Below are 16,011 nucleotides of genomic sequence, written 5' to 3' on the forward strand. Positions count from 1 at the left end.
TTTAAAGTGGTTGTAAACCCCATTCTGACCTGGGCACATATATCTGTACTCCATAGTGTTTATTTATCTATCTCCAGTGCTCTAAGTGCCGTTATCAGCAGAGTCACTTCTGACAATTTCCCCAATACAGGAGATAACAGAATTTGGAAATTTGTGTCAGGAGGGAGCTTAGATATAGATTAGCAGAGAGTTTATCTATTCAGAGTAGAGCTCTGCATTTTCCATAGTTTCTCTGCCTATGTGGAGCGGGGCTGTGTGCCTTTCCTCCAATCGGCTCTCACACAGTGTATGACTCCACACCCACTGCTGGAAGAGGAAACATCAATTTTAACACGATCTGCACTTTCTAAAGAGTATAGAAAGGGGGGAAAAAGCATATATACATGTAAAACGTATGTAGGGATATTTGTATCTTTGTGTATCATCTGAGGCTGTTCATTTCACTGGGTATAGGCAGGGGCGGACTGACCATTCGGGCACTCGGGCACTGACCAATGGCCCGATGGCCACTAGGGGGCCCCATAGGGGCTGCCAGCCTTGGTAAAAGCAGGGACAGTTTGTAAAAATCTGTATATTTTTACATCTGTCCCTGAAATGGCCACTACCGACATCATTTTGCTATACAAATCTCGAGATTGTAGCTGCCCCACCTCTCCACTGCCTCCTCAGCCAATGGGAGCACAGTGTACACACCCCCTTCTCCAGCGCGGCTTTTTTGACACAGGAGCAGGAGAGGAGAGGGAGGAGGGGACAGCCTGCAGTGTGGGTACGGACTGCTGCCTTATAGATGGTAAGCTGGCTGAGCTGAACTAAATGTATTCTTATCATCTTACCCTGGTGAGGAGGGGGAAGGCTGTGTTACCTCTAGCGGGGCTCCTCCTGTCTCTTAGGCTGCTGTTAGATCGATGTTCTGTATGTGAGAAGTGCCATGCTTCTGGAGGAAGGATGTTCTGAACTTCTATAATCTCTGCTACAGCTCCCTACTCATCATCACCTGCCCACCAGTACACAGGTGCAGTCTCTTCACCTGTATTACCACATCCAATGTCTGTGAGCTTCTGGGGCACTACAAGTCCCAGCATGGCAGGAGAAGGGGGCAGCAACAGTGTGTTCTATCAGGATGAAATTTGGGTGAAAAGTGCTGGTGTATGTATATATGTATACTGTGCATTTGTGTGTATACCAAGGGGACCCATCCATTAAGGGTGCTGCCCCCTCTATCATGCCACCCCCTATATGTAGAATGGATAGATTCATGCATAGAATAAATCTATCAATGGCCACTGCGGCCACCCCTTATTCGGGCATTCGACTCCTTTCAGGACACTGGGTGCCTGAATTACAGCAGCGGGGGTTTTTTTTTTTTTTTTTTTTTAAGCACCTGATTAGAGGCAAAGGCTCTAATAGGCTTCAAAATAGGGTGGGCTCAGAGCACAGAGTGCTCGGAGCCCATCCAGATGTGTTAGAAAAGCAAATTAATATTTGCTTTTCTAACACTGAATTACCTCTCTGCCAATCAGTAAGTGCGGGTCTTATACCCATCACGCAATTTGCTGAAAGGACATGCACTCTTATTGAATGCCTAGCAGGAGGAAAGAAGAGACACAGGGAGTAAGCATGGAGGACACAGCTCACCGCCACCGACCCATAGCTTGCTGCCTCCCCTCCCACATCTCACCGCCGTCAACCTCTGTCTAACCTGCCACCAAGATGGGGTAAGTGCTGGTCGGACAACGGGCGTGGGTGCTGGTTAAATGCCACGGGGGGGGGGGGGTCACAGTGGCTGCGTTTGATGACACAGTGGCTGCATTTGATGGGTACAGTGGCTGCATTTGATGGATACAATGGCTGCATGTAATGGGAACACAGGTGGCAATTGATGGCACAGTGGCTGCGTTTGATGGGCACAGTGATGGCAATTGATGGGCACAGTGGCTGCATTTGAAGGGGCATAGTGGCTGCATTTGATGGGGCACAGTGGCTGCATTTGATGAGGCACAGTGGCTACATTTAATGAGGCACAGTGGATGCATTTTATGGGGCACAGTCGCTGCATTTGATGAGGGACAGTGGCTACATTTAATGAGGCACAGTGAATGCATTTTATGGGGCACAGTGGCTGCATTGGATGGGCACAGTGGAACTGCAATTGATGTTTTTTTCCAGGTATTTTTCAGCATTTTTCCCATTTTGTTTGTGCCTCCCCTAAAAAAATTTGAGCACCAGCCGCTACTGGTATATACTGTTTGATCAATGTGTTCCCACTGCTGCTCAACAGAAGTCACTCTAACAATCCCATGCCCATGAAAAATCCACGTGTTGCCATTCAGGCCCATCTGAATAGTGCTCTGCTAAGCCCGGCCTCGGATCAGGCAGCAGAGCAGGTCTGGGTACATGCCTGTGTGGTGATATCATGGCACACATTAAGCATGGCTTTTATTCACATGCCCCACTGCCAGATCTGAGGCCAATCACAGTAGTTCACTATTTCAATGGCTCTACGACTCACTCATAGTTCAGAGCCTGCAACAAGTGGATTTTATTTCAAATCCTTTTTCTGCCAGCTGCCTACCACACCAAGCACCAAGGTGCAAAGGTGTGTGTAAGGGGACACTTATGGAAGGTGACACTGGGGGCTCTGCCGCAGGGTGGGACTCTGGGGGCTCTGTCGCAGGGTGGGACTCTGGGGGCTCTGCCGCAGGGTGACACACTGGGGGGCTCTGCCGCAGGGTGACACACTGGGGGGCTCTGTCGTAGGGTGGCACACTGGGGGGCTCTGTCGTAGGGTGTCACATTGGGGGGCTCTGCCGTATGGTGGCACAATGGGGGGCTCTGCCGTAGGGTGGCACACTGGGGGGGCTCTGTTGTAGGGTGGCACAATGGGGGGCTCTGCCGTAAGGTGTTGCTCTGGGGGGCTCTGCCGTAGGGTGGCACACTGGGGGCTCTCGCATAGTGTGGCACTCTGTGGACTGTGATATACAGCGAGAATGTTGGGACTTTGAAGTAAGGGAGGACTCTGATGTGAGCATTGCGCTCATTCTGACTGCTGTATTCTATATGTTGTTTTGTTTGTTACTTACTCATGACCCTTGTACTCTATACATTATACTGTACACAGACCTGATGGCTTGGTGCCCCTCCCCTCGGTGGGTATGCCCACATTCGTGTTGTGTCAAAAAAAGATGGCTGCCTCATGCGGGCCATCTCTAAGCCTGGGGGCCCCGTAATCTCCTATTGCCCGGGGGCCCCATGAGTTTTCAGTCCGCCCCTGGGTATAGGAGAGGGTTTACATCCACTTTAAGGATAAAACTAAAATAGTCCCCAGCTATTATAGTCTCCCCTTAAAGTATATGCAAATTCAATTGGTAAAATCTCATATAAACTTTTATATGTTAAAGCCCGACTCTAGGCAAATCAATTTTTATGTTTTTGTATTTCAATTTTGTATTTCACTCATAAATGCTCTAATTTTTTACTACTTTAGGCACTCTCTAACCTCTGCTGAGCAATTCTGATACTGTATGTACAATAACGATCTACATTTCTGGCTCTCTGCTTCATCAGAACAGGGTCTATGATTAAAACCAGTGTTGTGCCTTTGCCTTCCTCCTTTGCTGTGTTGTTCACAAAGCACAACCCTATGATGACATTTCTGCTATGCTTTGTCAGGGGTGCATCCCAGGAGGAGGCAGAATCACAACACCGCAACAGATGTTGATTGTAGACTCCATTCTAAAATATTGGGACGCTAATAATGTAGCTCCCAGCTGTATATATCAGAATCGCTCAGCAATTAGCGATGCCACAAAGCCAGCGAGTTTCGGATACTCAAATGCCCCCTCCCCTTCATTAGGCTTTAAAAACTGGCAATGAATTCACAGAGATGCTAGATAATGGTTAAAATGTATCACAGATTTAATCCAAATTGTTAGAAAGCAAGGTCCATCAGCAGCTGGGTCGAGCAGCTCCAACCAGCAGCTGACGGACTTTGCTTTTCTAGCATTTAAGCCTTGATGAAAGGTTACATTCTAAAAAAAAGTCAGTGACCTTGTGATAATGTTTATCTCATCATACTTTGGAATAAATCTGTGTCTGAATTATTACATTTTGGTGGGGTGCTTCAATCTCACAATTTCTCAGTTACAAACCAAGGAGAGAGTGAAGGTCCTTTGGGGTAGAGAAGCTACCAGCCCAAGGAATCCAGACATATCCCTATTCCCTATATACCATTAGGATAATCATAGGCTTCCAGTGCTAGCCTTCCCAATTTCTTTCTTGAATCACATCAAAGATGGTGGTCTCCAGCAGCAGTCTCATGAATGTCTACATATAAGGGAGGCTTTTTAAGAGTTAATAACATGTATAAAATCCATGAAATGCACATATCTTATGGGGAGATTTTTGTTGAAGTGAATGTTCTTGCTACAGGGTCTCTTTAACCTATCTCCGCCTATAGTTTTCAGCCCAGCCCACAAATATTTAAATAGAAAGCGATAAAGCATGCAATAACAAATATAGAAATGTCCTGATAATTGACAGTTTTATCACATAACTAAACAAAGAAAGTTTCTAAATAACAGGAAACCAACAAGTATGACGAAATGTAAGGAGATATTCAGAATTCTGGCACCCTTGCAGCAATATGGGGAGAATAGAAACTTTCACATCAGCATTTTAACTTCCTTGTATCTTATCAGCAGATTCACAATTTCAAAAAGTGAAACAAGCCACACAACCTCAAGTGTCACCATGGCACTTGACCTAGAGCAAAAAGTGTCAACAGCTGGGGCACGTCCTGTATGGATGACTTTTCTCTGTGTAAGAGGGTTTTAATTTGCAGAAGTGCAACCACCCATAGCACCTTCTATTGCTTAAGTCTGGTCAGTCATGTACCACATTACCTAGATTTCAATATAAACTGTACCTGACATTCTCTTCAGCAGTGATGGTCAACTTACTTGATAAGTGGGGTCTCAATGGCAACCCTGACAAGCCAATGGGCCACACATATTTAGTGAATGTAATGCTACAGAAAGCTTTGCTACATTTGTTGTATCAGATAGTCAAAGTTTACAAGCATCATAGGCTATGAGCCTACTACAAGAGATGGTCAGAGACTATGGGCATGCTACAAGAGATGGTCAGAGACTATAGGTATGCTGCAAAAGATGATCAGAGACTATAGCCATGCTACAAGAGATGGTCACAGAAAATAGGCATGCTACAAGAGATGGTCAATGACTATGGGCATACTAAAGGAGATGGTAAGAGATTACAGCATGCTAAGTCAGAGTTCTGGGGCCTGCTGCAAGAGATGGTCAGACATTGCAGACATGCTTCAGGAAATGCTTCCACATTTGTGGTCCCTAATGACCCCATCATTTTTACTTTTGCTTCATCTCTGAACAAGATACATTATGGGAAAAAACATAGGATAGACAGCTTAGAGACATGTAAGTAATGTGATGTGAAATTAATGAACACAGAGGGCTACACAAAATGTGCAAAAAGGCCAATTGTGCTCTACAGTTTGTTACCAACGTCAATCGGTGTATAACACGCACAGGTTGTATAACACGTACACACATTCATTTGAAGAGGAAAGTTTCAGGAAAAAAACCTAAAATTTTAAATAAGGCAGCTAAAATTTAAATATTGGCGTATAACACGCACACGCTATTTGCACCCAATTTTCATGGTGAAAAGGTGAGTGTTATACGCCAATAAATACAGTATTTCTTATATTTTGATTAGCCAGAGGATCTAAATCATTGGAAGATACTAGGGCATGTGGTTTGAGCTTTTAATGTACTAGTAATAAAAAAATCGAACAAAGAGATATTGAATATACAAAGCCGGATTTAATACAGAGGTGACAATTGCTGCTATGATGCTGCTTCTTTAGCTGCAAATCTGTCCATTACACAGCCTAAATCAGGAATAAAAATGTGTTAATCTGTCCCAATCAAACCCTGAATCCATTCACATCATATTGTGCTGAATGGCCATTTCAAGGGATAATCTTGACAACCTTAAGACAAGTTGTCCACACAGGGCTCCTTCCTGGAGTGGTTCATGGAGAATAGAAACATGTTCATCAGCACATTAACTTCCTCATATCTTATCAGCAGTTTCAACAATTAAAAAGTGAAACAAGCTACACAACCTCAAGGGTCAACCTGGCACTTGTCCTAGAGCAAGAAATAAAAACAGCTTGGGCATGTTGTGTAAGATGCCTCTTCTCTGTAAGAGGGTATGATCGTTCAAATTTGCAGAAGTGTAATGGTCCTTAGTACCATCCATTAGAAACCTTGTTAAGTTTGGTTTGTCATGTACAACAAAACCGGGTAGATTTCAATATTATCTGTCCCTGATATTCTCTACAGCAGTGGTGTTTAACCACTTAAGCCCCAGACCATTTGGGTGGCCAAAGATAAGAGCTCTTTTTGCGATTCGGCACTGTGTCAATTTAACTGACAATTGCGCAGTCATGCGACATGGCTCCCAAACAAAATTGACGTCCTTTTTTTCCCATAAACAGAGCTTTCTTTTGGTGGTATTTGATCACGTCTGCGTTTTTATTTTTTGCACTATAAGCAAAAAAATAGCGTCAATTTTGAAAAAACGCATTATTTTAAAATTTTTGCTCAAATAAATATCCCCAAAAAGTATATAAAAAAGTTTTTTTTGACAGTTTAGGCCGATACGTATTCTACATATTTTTGGTAAAAAGAAATTGCAATAAGCGTTTATTGATTGGTTTGCGCAAAAGTTATAGTGTCTACAAAATAGAGTCGTTTTATGGCATTTTTATTGATATTTTTTTTACTAGTAATGGCGGCGATCAGCGATTTTTATCGTGACTGCATCATTATGGCGGACATGTCGGACAATTTTTTGTGCGATTTTGGGACCATTTACATTTATACAGCGATCAGTGCAATTAAAAATGCATTGATTACTGTGCGAATGTGACTGGCAGTGAATGGGGTTAACCACTAGGTGGCGATGTAGGGGTTAAGTGTGTCCTAGGGAGTGATTCTAACTGTTGGGGGGAGGGGCTGTGTGTGACACGTCACTGATTACCGCTCCCGATTACAAGGAGCTGTGATCAGTGACAGTGTCATTAGGCAGAACGGGGAGCTTGTTCACATTAGCATCTCCCCATTCTTCCTCACCGTGAGACGATCGCGGGTATCCCCGCAGATATCGAGTCCGCGGGACCCGTAGTCACAGTAATGGAGCTCCCGGCGGGCACGCGCACCCACAAGCCGCCTCTTAAAGGGCCATGTACAGGTACGTTAATCTGCCTGTACGTGCCCTTCTGCCGCAGTATATCTGCGTAAGGCGGTCGGGAATCTATTAATTTACTTGATATAGGGGGCCTCAAGTGCAGCCCCTGACATCACCAAAGGGTGTCACATAATATTCAGAGAATGTAATGCTACAGAAAGCTTTCAAAGACTGTAGACATGCAGCGGCAGAAGCTCAGGTACTACAGGCATGCTACAAGAGATACCCACTTCAAAGAGTTCCACTTCAAAGTGGCGCTGTGACCTAAAAATATAATATAAATCTTCTCAACTAACAACCAAAGTCCATAGAAAATAAAGTGGCTTATAAAGAAAGAGTCCACCAAATAGTTCAAATTCTCTCCCATTGAGACTAACTAGAATCATACACCACCTCGCGTGCACTGATGATCCCTCTCCCCAGCAGATGCCCACATTGCAAATTTATATGCCTCCCACTCTCGCATAATACACAATCATGAGTGTGGGAGGCATATAAATTTGGTGAGTGCACATCCCACGTCTGGGGAGAGGGATCACCAGTGCACGCAAGGTGGTATATGATTCTAATTAGTCTTATGGAAACTTTGGGGGTTGTTTACTAAAGGAAAATTCACTTTGCACTGCAAGTGGACTTGAAAGTAAAGTTGCTGTAGATCCGAGGGGGATATGCAAGGAAAATAAAAAACAGCATTTTAGCTTGCACATGACTGGATGATAAAATCAGCAGAGCTTCCACTCATTTCAGATCTACCCCTTAGATTTAGAGCGACTGCACTTTCAAGTGCACGAGAGAACCTTTACACTTTGACAGTTGGTATTTCACATCATTTTATGGCAGCAACAGTGAGAGATATATTTATACACATGTATGATAATTAGCTCTGTATTTAGGAAGTTTTCTAGCATAGATAGGTTTTATTATTATTATTATTATTATTAGTATTAGTACTTTCTCATAAGGTTGGCTCCTCCACAGCACAGAGATTACTTTGCACAAATGCTACAAGAGATGTTTGGAACCTTTGGGCATTCTACAAGAGATGGTCAGAGCCTATGGCCATTCTACAAGCGAAGGTTAGAGACCATGGGTAAGCGATGGTCACAAACTATGGCCATGGTACAAGCGATGGCCAGAGACTGCAGTCAGGCCTCAGGAAATTCTTCAACATTTATGATCCCTACGGGCTCCTTGAAAATTACTTGTGCCACATCTCACAGCAAGAGATATTAAAATTATTAGAGGAAAAAAGTTCAATACAGTGGCCCCTCCAGGGCTAGCACTGCAATATAGTGAAACACTTTGTCATGTTGTGTATTAATTTGTTTATTTTTTGAAGTCCAAGTCTAGATTAAGTTTTTTTGTAAAAGAAAGAAAAATAATACTGCGCTATACAAAAGTGAAAAATATTACTACATAAAGCAGCTACATACAAATGTGACAAAAATTCATGTGAAAGGGAAAAAAAATGTAGCGCTAATATCTAAATAATAAACCAAAAAAATGTGAATAAACAAGTGATAAAATATATATATATATATATATAAGTCCACTAGAAGTCCAACCAGAGGGATAACACGACAGCCATGGATCTAAAGCCGACCAAAAGCTGAAGAAACGAACAGCACACTTGACTTCAGAGAGTAATGGCATCAACAAAGGTAGATATAATTAAATACTCTTACCAGAGTTGTTGGACGTGCGTGTCAGCGACACCAGATCAGAAAAAGAAAAAACGAGAGGCCACTTGGAGACAGGGTAGCAGTCGTGTTATCCCTCTGGATGGACTTCTAACTGACTTATATATATATATATATATATATATATATATATATATATATATATATATATATATATATATATATATATATATATATATATATATATATATTATCACTTGTTTATTTACATTTTTTGTTTTATTATTTAGATATTAGCGCTACATTTTCTTTTACCTTTCACATGAAGTTTTTTGTAAATGTGATCCTCAATCTATATTTTATAGAGGCAAAGGGTCATACACACCTTACGGCATTGGAGTGGGTCACCCCAATTGTTATTTTCATTAAGTGAGAAGTGATGCTAAACTACTATTATTTCTGTCATCTGTAGAATTTTATTCTGCAGTCATTTCTGATACTCATGGTATAATGTTTTTGGATTTTGTTTTATTTCTTTCATTCTTCTTTGTAAAATGTGAAAAATGTTGTCCTAAATAATAAAGTGGGAAATTTTTGTCCTGGAGAAATGTAAATACTTTTGAATTAAGGTCACTTGAAAATCTTTTGGCTCTTACTATTTATGTTGTATATCCCCTTCATGACCAGAAGTCATGGATGCCTGAACACCCAGACCAAATTTAGCAGTGCGAGCATGTGAGAGTACACTTTACAGTAATTATTTTTTCACTAATTTGCAGACTAACTTTTTTATATATATTTTGAAAATGTATAAGGATATTATTTTGTACACTCTTTTAATGCCCTGATTTTTATATTGAAAAATGCAGAAATATAGATTTTTTTTTTTAAATAATGAATTAATTCTTTTTGAAATGCTTTACTGCTGCATCTCACAATGAAAGTCTAGGAATTTATTTGTCCCACTGAAGACAAAGCTCTTCCTGTGTGGCTGATATTTATTTCAGCAACTGATAATCTGCCTTTAAATGGATAGAAATTTGTCAAGTTCAGCAGGGACCGGCCAATTTGGTGTATGGGCACTTTGGTTGAACACAACTCAATCTACAGATTGACTTCTGTTCAACCGCCCTGCTGGAAAATGTCCTCTCGATCAGCGCTGCAAGTTATAGACTGCAGAACTTATCAGTGTATTCTGATGGATGGGAAATCTCCATCCTGTCAGAATACAATGATACAGTAGGAGAATTCCCCCATCAACCTTGAATATGTGGATGGGGGAATTGGGTCAGTTTTGTTTTCATTCATCCCTCTGAATGAAAAAAGATTGGCTCATCTATTGCTAACTTTAGGGTATAGGTCAAATAATTTTTTTGTTCTAGTTCTAGTGAATAGAGTAGGGTAGAATTTCAACTCCTGGCCAGTCTTTACTGCTACTTGGGGCTCCTTTGTAGAGACTTATTTTACTTCCTGTTTTGTTGGCAATGGTTTTACCAGATAGGATGTAGATAGGGTTTCCCAGCCTTCCCCCAGCATTCTAATTTTTGTCTGTGTTGCTACTGGAGACTTCCTCTCACTTCCTGTTTGGTAAAATGCTGTCGGCAGTACTGGGAGTAAATCTCTCTAATGAAGCGGCAGAAAAAAAAAGGTTTGATTTGGCCTATAATGCAATGAGGGAAGTAAACTGAATAACTGTTTACTCTATGGACTAATCAACTCATTTCTATATTTAAAACAAAATCTTTAATATGAAAGGTCAAGAAAATGTGACAAAGTTACAATAGGATTACTTAAAAGTAAACTATGGGGTTGATTTACTAAAGGCAAATCCACTTTGCACTACAAGTGCACTGAAAGTACGGGACCACAAGGCAATTTAAAGCACAGGTGAATGTAGACTGGAACGGTCTATAGATTAACAGCTGAGGGCCATGAAGTAAGCTGCAGCACAGATAAAAGGGGCTTACTTAAAAAATCCTTGAACGGGACCAGTTCTGTCCCTTGAAGAGTAGTCCAGCATGCAGTCTATAAGCACTCCAGGGGCAGCAGCCCCCTGAAGCTCACAGATCAAAGCCCTCATGGGGAAAAAACAGTCTCTCCGGGGTTCCAGACTATTTAACAGCATCCCAGCCACCACCTGGGTACACCTCCCCAGGGATTGGCCAGGCCCTGCTCATTTAAATTCTCCCTCCCTAAACTCCAGAAACTTCTTCTGGAGGCAGGGGGGAGCAATCAAACTCACAGTCTGTGAAACCCTGAACAAACCAGGCCAAGCAATCACTGCTACAGAAGGAGCCAAAAACAAAATGTATCTAGCTGCCTAACTAGGAGGACAATACATCAGCAAAAAAAGCGTGCATTGAAAACCAATATATGTTCCTTTTTATAGCTGTTTATAGCCATACCAATATCACATAATACACAGTGTTCATTACCAACAATGCTATATACATATATTTAATGTATTGATTCCAAATCACAAGTCACACTAAAAGAATCTCCCCCCAGGAAAAACGCTTCTCCTGAGGAAGTCATTGTGAGGAAACCTGTTGAGATTGGGCATTGTGAAGTCATACAGCTACCTGTTGACTGCAGCTCCATCAGCCAGGGAGTGTTTTTGCTACACATATACTGTGTATACACTAATATACTGGTGCTGAGCATTTCACCATGCAATCAGAGTCTTTTTAATAGTTTTAGCAATACCTATTGTATTTTATGTTATACAGTTTTTTTTTTTTTCCTTTTATGCAATGGAGTATGAAAGCAATGTAGGGCTACTCCAAGGGCACTGTGTAACAAAAGTGGCTGTATTGGGGACAAAGGAGGATTGAGGAGGTGATGGGGATGGGTGGCTGAGACCCCTGGAGGATATTGTAATGGGTGCATTTTTACCTTACTTATTCTTTAAGGGGTCAACAGGGAGAAGGAGCCTTATATAAGAGGTGGCACAGAGGTGATCTATTGTTTTCTGGCACTGAGGAAAGAATTATTGTTTCTCAACACAAGAGGACTTTTTTCTGGTCATTTATCATTTGGGATCACTAAATGAAATGCCACTGTGTCAAAAACAACAATTACCAATGCTCAAGTGGAAAAGGATATAATGAATAAAAATAAATAATATAAAGTATGTTCAAAAGTTTGATTCTAAAGTGTCTTTCTCTTGGCAACTGAATAGAATTCACCACCTCTCCAGACAAGGACATCTTCTAAATGCACTGTGAAATGAACAGAAAGAACACTGGCATAGTGTAATTTCCTCAATAAAACTCTGATGAAGAGGGTGTTCCCTCGAAATGCATAAGTCAGGATACTAGACTGAGGTCAAGTTCCTGCCTATGGTAAAGCACTGACAGATGAACAACTGTATCCATTGGTTAAAAGAGACTTCTATTTACAAAAGTGATGTAAGGAGTGTGTTTTACAAGTACCTTTGTGAGCACAATATATATTTTCTTATATTAAAGTTTTATTGAGGATCTTATACTATGCCAGTACGGTCTTTTTACAATTCGCAGGTCATAAGAAATCGTACTGTACATATCAATGTTAATAATGAGCACTATTGTATCTTACTCTATAGTATTGTATATAATATTATTGGCAATTTTTACATTTAAATGTGGATACATTTTTAGGCACAGCACACTATATAATTCATTTAGTTGAGGTTTATTAGTATCAATTGAGCATTGGGCATATAGAAACAAATACAATGTGGGACTGTTGGTCCTGGATCACACTTGATGATGTCACAGCATTGCTTAATAGTTGGATCACCAAAGAGAAGACATTTTGAGGGACCAATAGCATGGATGGAGGAGCCTGAAGGGTTAAGATAAGTACAAATCCCTTTTTAGGAAAAAATGAGCAATAATCAACAAGCCTCACACACTAAGGGGAATTTTTCAGTTCCCCAAAGTTCAGCTTTAATGTGTGCCTAGAGATCGGTTTTAAGAAATAATGTACGGGACCACAATACATTCCTTTTAATAAAAACGTAGATTGCCGCAAAAGCACTTTATTTGCATGTATTGTTGGCTGCAAACTGGTGAGTAATATGCTGGAGCTTAGAGGAGGAGAGTGATAGGAAGTCATTATAACAAGATGTGTGTAACATGGAATATAGACCATGTGTGTCTGCTTACAGCCGTGACACATTAACCTCTGGGCTCCCAGTAAGTCTGCAGTACATTCCATTACTATGACAGTGATGAGGTTGAGCTGTAACAGGATCACTGTACATAGAGAATGAGACCCCCTCCCTTCGTATTAGGCTCCCTTACTCCCTGCAAAGGAAATAGAAAAACATTCCTTTGCAGACCCCCTGCAAAAAACTGCTTTCATTTGAATGCCTTCATGCAATCAGATTGGTAAAAAAGAGCACTAGCATGTGCAGCAGTTCACAAATCAGATAAAGGAATGCGTTTCAGATGAGTTCTTCAGTATGTGAATATAGTCACACGTGACAGATTCTATTTCCTTGTCAGTACAGTACAGTACAATCATCGTCCTTTTCAGTCCTTGGCTAGCAAATAGCACACTTCTCTTTTTCCTATGTGCTAAAAAAACTTAAAGTGCATGCAAACCCAAGATTTTATTTTTTTGGTATGTTTGGCAGGATGTCTAAGCCCTTACACACATGGTCGGACATTCCGACAACAAAATCCGTCGGATTTTGTCCGAAACTGGTGTTGCATACACACGGTCGGACAAAGTTGTCGGAAAATCCGATCGTTCGGAACGTGATGACATTATTTCGTTACGACGGGATTATGTTCAGGCTAGTAGCCAATAGCTTTGGTCTAGGAATTTGATCTGAGCATGCGTGGCACTTTGTCCGATCGGAATTCTCTACAAACAATCGGACAAAGTCCGATCGGATCATGTTGTCGGAAAATTTTTATATCCAGCTCTCAAAATTTGTTGGTCGGACATTCCGACGGAAAAAGTCAGATGAAGCCCACACACGGTCGTATTATCCGACAGCGCGGTCCGATCGGAAATTTTTTCGTCGGAATGTCCGACCGCGTGTACAAGGGCTAATGGTATGCAGTTTTTATTAAGGAAATCATTTTTTGCTCATCTGTTGGCAGAGATCCTGCCAGTAACAGCACTTCCTGTTGCAGGCTGACAATTCTAAAGCTGTCCACATATTATACAATTTTCTTATTCAATTTCCTTTAGATTTACCTTCAACTATATAGTACAATGGCCTGTTTGATTCCATACAAATTGAAAGTGTTTAGGTTTGAGCCCATATTCTGTGGTTTTTGTAAATCTAAAGGAAAGTTGGAAAATAAAATTGTATAATGTATGGCAAAACTAAGCCATTGCCTCAAACTCAGGAGAAACATTGTCAGCCTGGCCTGTGCCATTCAGCTGTCTATGAAGTCTGCTGGAAGCATGTGCAGCCCTAACAGGCAGCCCAACTAAAACAGGACACACAACAGGCTGACAACATTGATGCTACTTGGTATCTGTTTAGTGGGGTCAGCTTGCAACAGGAAACGCTGTTACTGGCAGGATGATGGGTTGGACGTTTTTTTTTTATATGAGATAGATTAAAGGCTAATTCCACTTTTCTGACATTAATTCATGGTACGACCGTAATTAGGATGTAACATAAAGCATGGTGCCATTTCATAGCCCCCCAACCTCAAACAGTGGCCTACGCCACCCCATCCCCTTCCTTACATGAATCACAGGCTGCTTCTCCCCACAGACTTCCATTGACTACCTTATTCCAGCCGCACAGCCCCATCATCCATTCACAGATCCATTCACCTAGATCTGTGAATGAAAGACTACAAGTGCCATCTGCCACTGTGGCAGAGGGGCTCATAGTTCTTGACAGGGCATATGGTGACATGCACGTAGCATACTGATTACGGTAATTCCTTCGGCTCCATAACTGAAGGTCTGTACCTCTGCACGGATCTGGGACTGGCGAAATAGTCTGCAGGAGCCTGAACATTAGACCTGGAATCCACTGATCACAGTTGCAATGCTTTGCAGGTGTCAGTGCAAACAAATAATACATGCACACTTTTGCAATGTTTTTTTTTTACAAAAGGTAAAATATGCCTTTAAGCGAAGAGTGCATGGTGTAGATTTTAATTATATTAACTCATTAATCAACAAAACTCAATGGAGTTGATCTACTAAAGGCAAATATAGACTGTGCACACTGCAAGTGCAGTTGCTCCAAAGCTTAGTAAATAAGGAAAAGGTTTGCTTTGCAAAGAATACCCAATTACATGCAAAAAAATAGCTTTTACTTGCACATGATTGGATGATGGACGTCAGCAGAGCTTCTGCTCATTTATTAAGCTCTGGAACAACTGCACTTGCATATTGTGACTGCACTTTGCAAAGTGCACAGTCTATTTGCCTTTAGAAAATCAACCCCTCTATCTTATGGGATTTCAATTTTCAGCACTTAAAGCATAGCTCCCAATTGTCCCTGATTTTAAGGGACTGTCTCTGATTTGGAGCAATGTCCCTCTGTCCCTCGTTCCTCCTCATTTGTCCCTCATTTTGGTCTGATCTCTATGCTTGTATATAAAATGCACTTTTTATCTTTCAAAAAGCGTTTCCCAGAGCTAAACTTTTCATCCAATTTCTAAATTGTTGCATTTGTAAATTTTAAAAGTCAATATAAAGAAATAGTAGTGGTAAAAAAAAGCACTTGTGGATTTAATTAACCTTTTTGGTTAATTCTCCTTTAAGGCTGGGTTCACACTGGAGCGATGCGGGAATGCCGCAAATCCGCGGCGTTTTCCCGCATCGCATGCCTCCTGCCGGCAGTTCACACTGCCCTATGCGGACTGCTGGGAGTGTCAGTGAAACCTTAATGACACCCCCAGATCAGTTCGCATATCTGCAAACTTGGACAGGAATCGGATCGCATGGTGTGAACACCCATGCGATCCGATTCTGCTGCGGACCAAAAAAAGGGTCCCGTGCGAGTTTGCGGCGGGTGCGATGCCAATTCAGCCATACTATCTGTATGGCTGAACTCGCATCGCACAGAGATCGGATGTGATTTGCACTGCAGTGCGGTGCGAATCAC

The 16,011-nt window shown here is 41.6% G+C and overlaps 1 protein-coding gene across 2 annotated transcripts in view; it reads right to left on the reverse strand.

Moving 5' to 3' along the window:
• The window catches only part of LOC143960202 (uncharacterized), a 68,972-nt gene that overhangs the window by 48,230 nt on the left and 4,731 nt on the right, over positions 1–16,011 (reverse strand). The gene's annotated exons all lie outside the window — the stretch shown is intronic.

This window comes from Lithobates pipiens, unplaced genomic scaffold (assembly GCF_037356315.1).
Source record: "Lithobates pipiens isolate NorthernLeopardFrog02 unplaced genomic scaffold, aLitPip1_a1.2 Scaffold_8, whole genome shotgun sequence".
Classification (NCBI taxonomy): domain Eukaryota; kingdom Metazoa; phylum Chordata; class Amphibia; order Anura; family Ranidae; genus Lithobates; species Lithobates pipiens.